Here is a 10,377-nt window from a genome sequence, read left to right on the forward strand (position 1 = left end):
AGAGCCACACGGAGCACAGTTTCAGCGAAACACTATGATTAAAGTGGAAACTTAGGGAGCCAGAAGGAGCTGAGGAAGAGCAGCAGAGCCATGGAGGCCTGCAGCAGGTAGCGTTGCAGTTGCCCATAGAGCCCCATCTTGTTTACACACACACACGCTATGTCAGTAGACCATCCTTCACATAACCTACCGGTAGTTAACCTCACCCCCAGGTTAATTGCTACCAGGACAGATCCGGCTGGTGAGCAAATCTAACCTGTAGTAATGGGACATACTACTGCTATCACCTACTCTATTTTTCTACCTATAGCTCATTTCTCCCCCTCTCTTTCTCCCTCTGCTGTCTCTCTGTAATTTCTCATTCTTCCCGTACTCTCTCTGCCTCTTACATTCTTTCTTAGTACTGTTTTCCTTTCCCTCCCTTTCTAAATGTAACACAGTAAACATACACTTCCTATTTAAGCCACACCCCCTGGGACACTCTGTACTTGACCTGTAACCTTTGGCTTTTATCTCAACCACTGTTATATCACCCCTGTCAGCTAACACACACGAGCAGGTAAGTTATGATGTCCCCGTATCTCATGATGTCTCTGGACTCTGGCTATGGGTTGGATCTTATCAGGGGTGTGACACCCACACACACCCACAATACTGAGACAAACAAGTGTGTTATGATACATTTTATAATTTATTTTTCAAGAGAGAGGCATGCCTCAGCTCAACACATTGCTCTCCATGTCTTACATGAAGAGCTACAGTGTGTCCGTCTGTCGGTTATTTTGCATTGTGTTTATTGTTGGCACATGGCAGTATAGATAGTGTCTGATCATGTATCATATTCAGGCCACCGTACTACTGGTTTTCATTAATATCAATAACATTGACACTATACAGCAGCTGGTTTCCTCAGAGGCACTTTAACTTAGTCTAACGCTATGTCCCATTGGACAGCTTGGGACCCGTCTGTCTTCTTCCATTGGCCGTGGAGTCTGAGCGGAGTGTCTGGTTGGTTGCTCCTGAGGCAGGAGCAGAGCTAGGAGTCTGGTGCACAGAGAGGGAGAGAGAACGAGGGGGGGGGGGGGTCAGGAGGAGTTTATATTTACCACAGTAGATAAGTTCTCACATCATCCCCCAATACTTTCTGTCCTCACCCCTGCCTGGTGAGACACACACACACACACACCTTACCGTTACGCCCCTGCCCCGTCCACAGAAGACAGTGGTGAGTCCTTTAGAGATGGAGACGTGCTTCATAGGACGGGACTGAGACCGACGCAGCTCTGTCAGCAGCTCAGGACTGGAAAGAGACAGGCGAGTAGCGCAGCCTGCACACACACACACAAATATTATTGTACACCACTACACACAGCAGCTCTTGACTGGAGAGAGACACACACATTAGTACTGTATTAATATACTACTACTACTACTACTACTAGGTATGCACGATATATCCGTGAACATATCGTAATCGGACGATATTAGCTAAAAATGCCAACATCGGTATCTATCAGCCCGATGTCTAGTTTAACAACGACGTTAAAAACCGACGTCAAAGCTACAGTGCATACCTATATAATGTAGGTACATGACGTAAAGACGTCACGTAAAATTTTGCGTTACGAGCGCAACACAGCATTCCTAACCTAGCCCACAATGTCTGCTGTGTGGATCGAGCAGTCAAGAAGTCGAGCAGTTATTTGAAAGAGTAAGAACGTTTTAGCAACTCAAAGACAAAATCCATTAAAGCCAAGATAATGGAATTCATTGCCCTTGATAATCAACCGTTATCTGTTGGGGGTGATGTTGGCTTTTGCCGACTGGTCAAGTCCGAAGTTACACAATAATAACGTCACTGCTATTAGCTTCACGATATACATACTATGTTACGCCGTTTGGGTCTTTGCCGGTCAAAAAAGATACAGTAGCACTGTCAAAGCTGCACAAAAACAATACGAGTGATACGAGTGATAGTTTGCTACAACTACTGCTACAATGCCGCAGCTACAACTACTGCTACGCTGCTGCTACATCGATTGCTACACTGCTGCTACTTCTACTGCTACTACTACTGCTGCTACTACTACTGCTATGCTGCTGCTACTACTACTACTACTGCTACTACGCTGCTGCTGCTACTACTGCTACAATGCCGCTGCTACAACTATTGCTACAATGCCACTGCTACATCTATTGCTACAATGCCACTGCTACTCTGCTGCTACTACGCTGCTGCTACTACTACTACTGCTACTACTACGCTGCTGCTACTCCTATTACTACGCTGCTGCTGCTACTACTACTACGCTGCTGCTACTACTACTACGCTGCTACTACTACTACTGCAATGCTGTTGCAGCAACTACTACTACACCAACAACACCGCTGCTGCTGCTACTACTACTACTACTACTACGCTGCTGCTACTACTACTACTTCTACTACGCTGCTGCTGCTACTACTACTGCTACGCTGCTACTACTACTACTACAATGCTGCTGCAGCAACTACTACTACACCAACAACACCGCTGCTGCTGCTACTACAACAATGCTGCTGCAGCAACTACTACTACACCAACAACACCGCTGCTACTACTACTACTGCAATGCTGTTGCAGCAACTACTAGTACACCAACAACACCGCTGCTGCTGCTACTACTACTACTACGCTGCTGCTACTACTACTACTACTACTACGCTGCTGCTGCTACTACTACTGCTACTACTACTACTACTACTACTACTACAATGCTGCTGCAGCAACTACTACTACACCAACAACACCGCTGCTGCTGCTACTACAACAATGCTGCTGCAGCAACTACTACTACACCAACAACACCGCTGCTGCTGCTACTACAACAATGCTGCTGCTACTACAACATTGCCGCTGCTGCTACTACTACTACTACTTCTACTACGCTGCTGCTGCTACTACTACTGCTACGCTGCTACTACTACTACTACTACTACAATGCTGCTGCAGCAACTACTACTACACCAACAACACCGCTGCTGCTGCTACTACAACAATGCTGCTGCTACTACAACATTGCCGCTGCTGCTACTACTACTACTACTACTACTACTACTACTACTACAACAATGCTGCTGCTGCTACTACTACTGCTACGCTGCTACTACTACTACTACTACTACTACTACTACAATGCTGCTGCAGCAACTACTACTACACCAACAACACCGCTGCTGCTGCTACTACAACAATGCTGCTACTACTACTACTACTACAATGCCGCTGCTGCTACTACAAGAATGCTGCTGCTACAACAATGTCGCTGCTGCTGCTACTACAACAATGCCGCCGCTGCTGCTACTACTACTACTACTACGACTACGCTGCTACTACTACTACAACAACAACAATGCCGCTGCTGCTACTACAACAATGCTGCTGCTGCTACTACAACAATGCCGCTGCTGCTGCTACTACAACAATGCCGCTGCTGCTGCTACTACTACTACTACTACAACTACTGCTACAATGCTGCTGCTACTACTACTACTACTACAACTACTGTTACAATGCCGCTGCTGCTAGTACAACAACGTCACTTCTGCTGCTACTACAACAACAATTTCGTTGCTACAACTACTACTACTACAATAATGCTGTTGTATAGTAATACAATGCCGCTGCTACTACTACAACAACATCACTGCTGCTGCTACTACAACAACAATTTCGTTGCTACAACTACTACTACAATAATGCTGTTGTATAGTAATAGAATGCCGCTGCTACTACTACAACACCGCTGCTGCTACAACAATGCCGTTGCTGCTACAACTACTGCTACAATGCCGTTGCTGTTACAACTACTGCTACAATGCCCCTATTGCTACAACTACAATGCTGCTGCTACAACTACTACTACAATGCCGCTGCTGCTACTACTACTACAATGCCGCTGCTGCTACTACGACAATTCCGCTGCTGCTACTACAACGCCGCTGCTGCTACTACAACGCCACTGCTGCTACAACAACGCCGCTGCTGCTACAACAACTGCTACAATGCCGCTGCTACAACTACTGCTACTACTACTGCAATGCCGCTGCTGCTACTACGACAATTCCGCTGCTGCTACTACAACGCCACTGCTGCTACTACAACGCCGCTGCTGCTACTACAACGCCGCTGCTGCTACTACAACGCCGCTGCTGCTACTACAACGCCACTGCTGCTACTACAACGCCGCTGCTGCTACTACAACGCCGCTGCTGCTACTACAACGCCGCTGCTGCTACTACGACGCCGCTGCTGCTACTACAACGCCACTGCTGCTACTACAACGCCGCTGCTGCTACTACAACGCCACTGCTGCTACTACAACGCCACTGCTGCTACTACAACGCCACTGCTGCTACTACAACGCCACTGCTGCTACTACAACGCCGCTGCTGCTACTACAACGCCACTGCTGCTAAAACAACGCCGCTGCTGCTACAACAACTGCTACAATGCCGCTGCTACAACTACTGCTACTACTACTGCAATGCCGCTACAACTACAATGCCGCTACAACTACAATGCCGCTGCTACAACTACTGCTACAATGCCGCTGCTACAATATTGCTGCTACAATGCTGCTGCTACAACTACTGTTACACTGCTACTACTACTGCAATGCCGCTGCTGCTACAACTACTGCTACAATGCTGCTGCTACAACTACTGCTACACTGCCACTACTACTGCTACTGCAATTCCGCTGCTGCTACAACTACGGCTACAATGCCGCTGCTAATACAACTACAATGCCGCTGCTACAACTACTGCAACAATGCCGCTGCTACAACTACTGCTACAATGCTGCTGCTACAACTACTACTACAATGCTGCTGCTACAACTACTGCTACATTTACATTTTACATTTAAGTCATTTAGCAGACGCTCTTATCCAGAGCGACTTACAAATTGGTGCGTTCACCTTATGACATCCAGTGGAACAGCCACTTTACAATAGTGCATGCCGCTGCTACAACAACTACTACTACTACAATGCCGCTGCTGCTACTACTACTACTACTACTACAATGCCGCTGCTGCTACTACAACAATGCCGCTGCTGCTACTACAACAATGCCGCTGCTGCTACAACTACTGCTACACTGCTACTACTACCGATACCCGATACAACTACAATGCCGCTGCTACAACTACTGCAACAATGCCGCTGCTACAACTACTGCTACAATGCCGCTGCTACAATGCTGCTGCTACAATGCTGCTGCTACAACTACTGTTACACTGCTACTACTACTGCAATGCCGCTGCTGCTACAACTACTGCTACAATGCTGCTACTACAATGCTGCTGCTACAACTACTGCTACCTGCTACTACTACTGCTACTGCAATGCCGCTGCTGCTACAACTACGGCTACAATGCCGCTGCTAATACAACTACAATGCCACTGCTACAACTACTGCAACAATGCCGCTGATACAACTACTGCTACAATGCCGCTGCTACAACTACTGCTATAATGCTGCTGCTACAACAACTACTGCTATAATGCCGCTGCTACAACTACTACTACAATGCCGCTGCTACAACTACTGCTACAATGCCGCTGCTACAATGCTGCTGCTACAATGCTGCTGCTACAACTACTGTTACACTGCTACTACTACTGCAATGCCGCTGCTGCTACAACTACTGCTACAATGCTGCTGCTACAACTACTGCTACACTGCTACTACTACTGCTACTGCAATGCCGCTGCTGCTACAACTACGGCTACAATGCCGCTGCTAATACAACTACAATGCCGCTGCTACAACTACTGCAACAATGCCACAACTATTGCTACAATGCCGCTGCTAATACAACTACAATGCCGCTGCTGCTGCTACAACTACTGCTACAACTACTATGCCGCTGCTGCTACAACTACTGCTACAATGCCACAACTATTGCTACAATGCCGCTGCTGCTGCTACAACTACTGCTACAACTACTGCTACAATGCCGCTGCTGCTACAACTACTGCTACAATGCCGCTGCTACATCTACTGCTATGCTGCTGCTACTACTACTACTACTACACTGCTGCTACAACTACTGCTACGCTGCTGCTACATCTACTGCTACGCTCCTGCTACTACATCTACTGCTGCTACAAATATTACTGCTACGCTGCTGCTACTACTAATACTGCTGCTACGCTTCTGCTACTACTACTGCTCTGCTGCTGCTGCTACTACTACAATGCCACTGCTACATCTACTGCTACTGCTACGCTGCTGCTCCTACAACTACTGCTACGCTGCTGCTGCTACTACTACTACTACTACTGCTATGCTGCTGCTGCTACTACTGCTACTACTACTGCTATGCTGCTGCTACTACGCTGCTACTACTACTACTACTACTATGCTGCTGCTACTACTACTACTACTATGCTGCTGCTTCTACAACTACTACTACTATGCTGCTGCTTCTACAACTACTACTACTATGCTGCTACTACTACTACTACTACTATGCTGCTGCTTCTACAACTACTACTACGCTGCTGCTGCTACTACTACTACTACTACTACTACTGCTATTACTACAACAATGCCGCTGCTGCTACTACAACAACGCCACTGCTGCTGCTACTACTGCTACTACAACAACGCCGCTGCTGCTACAACAACAACAACGCCACTGCTGCTGCTACAACAACAACAACACCGCTGCTGCTACTACCACTACTACTACAACAACAACGCTGCTGCTACTACTACTACAACGCCGCTGCTGCTACTACTACTACAACAACAACGCCACTGCTGCTACTACTACTACAACAACAACGCCACTGCTGCTACTACTACTACAACAACAACGCCACTGCTGCTACAACAACAACAACGCCGCTGCTGCTACTATAACAACAATGCTGCTGCTGCTACTACTACTACCACTACAACAATGCCGCTGCTGCTGCTACTACAACAACAACAATGCCGCTGCTGCCACTATAACAACAACGCCGCTGCTGCTACTACTACCACCACTACTACAACAACGCCGCCGCCGCTGCTACTACTACAACAACGCCGCTGCTACTACAATGCCGCTGCTGCTACTACAACAACAACGCCGCTGCTGCTACTACAACAACAACGCCGCTGCTGCTGCTACTACTACCACCACCACCACACCGCTGCTGCTACTACTAATACTATACCATTAGTACTACAACGGCGCTGCTGCTGCTACTACAACAACAACGCAGCTGCTGCTACAACGGCGCTGCTGCTACTACTACTACAACAACACCGCTGCTGCTACTAATACCACTACAACAACGCCGCTGCTGCTGCTACTACTACTACTACTACGTCGCTGCTGCTACTACTACTACTACTACGTCGCTGCTGCTACTACTACTACTACAACAACGTCGCTGCTGCTACTACTACAACAATGCCGCTGTTGCTGCTACAACAACGCTGCCGCTGCTACTGCTACTATAACAACACCGCCACCACCACTTACTACTGCAACTACAACAATGCTACTACCACATTAGCTATACTCAGTAGCTGAGAACTGGAGACAGACTAGCAACACATTACTCAGACTATACTATCAGTATTACACTGTACACTCACCCTCTGTAGTGGGTGTGGAGGGGGAGAGGGGCTGTGGTGGAGAGCTAAAGGGAGAGGTGGGGGAGAGAGGCTGAGGTGGGGAGGTAAGGGGGAAGTGGTGGTGGAGGTAAAGGGTGAAACCAGGGGGGAGCTGGGGGAGGTGAGGACATCGTCGGTGTCGCAGGAGACAGTTCTGAGACCACGGCTAGCTCTCCTCAGAAACTCCGCCTGGAGCTGGGGACTGGACAGACAGAGGGGTGGAGGAGGGGAGGAAAGAGGGGGAGGAAGGGAGGAGCGGGGAGCCACAGAGGTGGAGATGGGGGAGAGGGCTGGAGGGGAAGGATTTGGGATCTAGCCGAGTCGTTGTCAGGGGAGGCAGCTCTGGGAGCTCTCCTCAGAAACTCAGCCTGGAGCTGTGGATTGGACAGAGAAAGGGGGGGAGGAGGGGAGGAGACAGGGAGAGGAGGGGAAGAGGGCTGGAGGGGAAGGGCTTGGGGTCGAGCTGAGTCCTGGGGTGAAGGTGAAGTCGATGTCATTGGAATGATGAGGACTTCGCCGACTGGATACTGAAGAACAAGAAAGAGAGAGAGAGAGAGAGGGATAGATAGATGAGAAGGAGAGAGAGGCAGGTTGGGGTAAGAGCAGATGTTCTGCAATGGATGCTGTTTCATTGTGCATCACAATCAAATATTCCGATATCTTACCTCCCTCCTCTTCATGGCAGCAGCGGTATCAGTGGGAATCTAGCCTATAACCCTACACAGAGAAACACACACACACAAAACATATTCACAATATGTGCAGTGTGCACACACCTCTTACCCAATACGAGCCCTGTGCTCCTCGGGGAACACAGAGCTTGGCCAATCACAGCAGTGTCTATTGCCACCGTTGAAGGGGATTTTCAGCGTCAAATAAATAAACAAAAATCGAAAAAACAAGCAAATCATTCTTCTTATCTCTGAGCTCGGTGAAAAATGCATTATGTGGCTATACCTGGCTGAAATAAAAGCCTGCGGTAGCCTATAGTTTATTGTGCGTATTGATCAACGAGCCGTTGATCCTAGGATCAGAATGATGAATCTGCCCGCGGTCTCTGCCATCCCCCCATAGTGGTTTGGGTATAGTGATCTGATCCTAGATGTGTGTTAAAAGGACGACCAATAGGCTACATCCATTCATTACATCCTACTCACCTGGCGCGCTTCGGCGATCGGCTCGCGCTTGACAGCTCGAGGCGCCCCGGTTCCGCTGCTAGTTTCGCTTGCCAGCTGCCTGTTACAGAATTTCCGTACACACTCCCTCACTGGGCAAAGTCTGCGGTGCGAACAGGTGACCGATTTTTGTACGGAGCCTAGTCATCCGCCATTCACACAACACACGATGCTCGCGCAGCTTTCACTCGTTGACACTCCCAAGTGCTGTCAATAGGATACAAACACACCAAAGCACTAAACACACACTCTGGCACTCCGAAGTCCGGTCTGTGCCAAATTCAGGGCTACACTTCATGCTCTCCTCCATCCGCGCACATTAATAATTTACGTCCTTTTCAGCTCGAGGTTCAGGGGTTGTTGCCCTTGGTTACCACTTGACCCCCCCTTCACCATATAAGTTATATAACCTATTCAGTACATGCAATAAATTAACATATATTCATATACTCAACCACTGCTAGACTTTAGTCAGTTGTGTGTGCGCAATGGTTTCAGAAAATACCCCTGGAAGTTAATAAGCATACAACCTGTTGTTCCCTCTAGGAACATTCCTTCTAACAGGTCACAGTTCATAAACAAACATCTGTATACAAACCTGGACCAGGGTTCACCCACCAGTCACACGCAGAGGCTCAGTGAAGACACACAGCTGCGCAGACACAAAATATAAAATACAGGAGACTAAGCTAAAGCATAAAGGACAGCAGACACAGAGTCATATCAAAACATGTTGAATTAATCATCACAGCAGGACAGACAGACAAAGCTAGACATATGCATGGGACCAAGTGCCCTCCTTACTACTCCCCATATGACACAAACCCACCCCTCTCCTTCCTGCCCCCCTTCAGATCCTACTCCACAACACTAACATCACACTGCAGAGTGCTGTGCCACTGTGTGCATGCTCTAACATTCTAGTAGCTTTCCCCATCGTTCTCTGGTAGCCTTCGATCCATATCATCCTTGGGGAGACATTGTAGCAACGTTCGGGTACACTAGTAGTTCTCCGTAGTGCCGATCCTGTATTGTTGTAACATTCTAGAAAGCTACAGGTGGAGGTGTTTACCATCAACATTCTGTGACCATAACCAAATATGGTCAGATTAGCAGCTGCAGACAGGTAGTTAGGCTCCTCCCTCTCAGACACGTTCTGCTAATCACAACACAGCAAGGACAGGTTATAGGGTTAGACACCTCAAAGACGGGGAGAATCTCATTTGGTTTTGCACAACTCCTGCGTAGTCTCTCGCCTCCTTTTGAAAAAGGTCCAAGGTAACTGAGGAGATGCCTCGAGAGGGAACGTGGATGAAAATGCGCTTGCCACTGCAAGGATACTTTTGAGGTGTTGTCACGCCCTGACCATAGAGAGCTGTTTATTCTCTGTTGGTTGGGATAGTGACTAGGGTGGGTCATCTAGGTGATTAATGGTTTATGTTGGCCTGGTATGGTTCCCAATCAGACAGCTGTTTATCGTTGTCTCTAACTGGGGATCATATTTAGGCAGCCATTTCCTCATTGTGCTTTGGGATCTTGTCTA

General features: G+C 48.1%; 1 long non-coding RNA gene across 1 annotated transcript; it reads right to left on the bottom strand.

Moving 5' to 3' along the window:
- Positions 1–672: 672 nt before the first annotated feature.
- Positions 673–9,188, bottom strand: LOC115138129 (uncharacterized). The gene is made up of 5 exons (XR_010465330.1): positions 8,817–9,188; positions 8,325–8,376; positions 7,642–8,186; positions 1,192–1,328; positions 673–1,044 (listed from the first exon to the last, which is right to left on the bottom strand). It is a non-coding gene; the product is annotated as an uncharacterized LOC115138129 (long non-coding RNA).
- Positions 9,189–10,377: the final 1,189 nt, after the last annotated feature.

This window comes from Oncorhynchus nerka, linkage group LG12 (assembly GCF_034236695.1).
Source record: "Oncorhynchus nerka isolate Pitt River linkage group LG12, Oner_Uvic_2.0, whole genome shotgun sequence".
NCBI lineage: Eukaryota > Metazoa > Chordata > Actinopteri > Salmoniformes > Salmonidae > Oncorhynchus > Oncorhynchus nerka.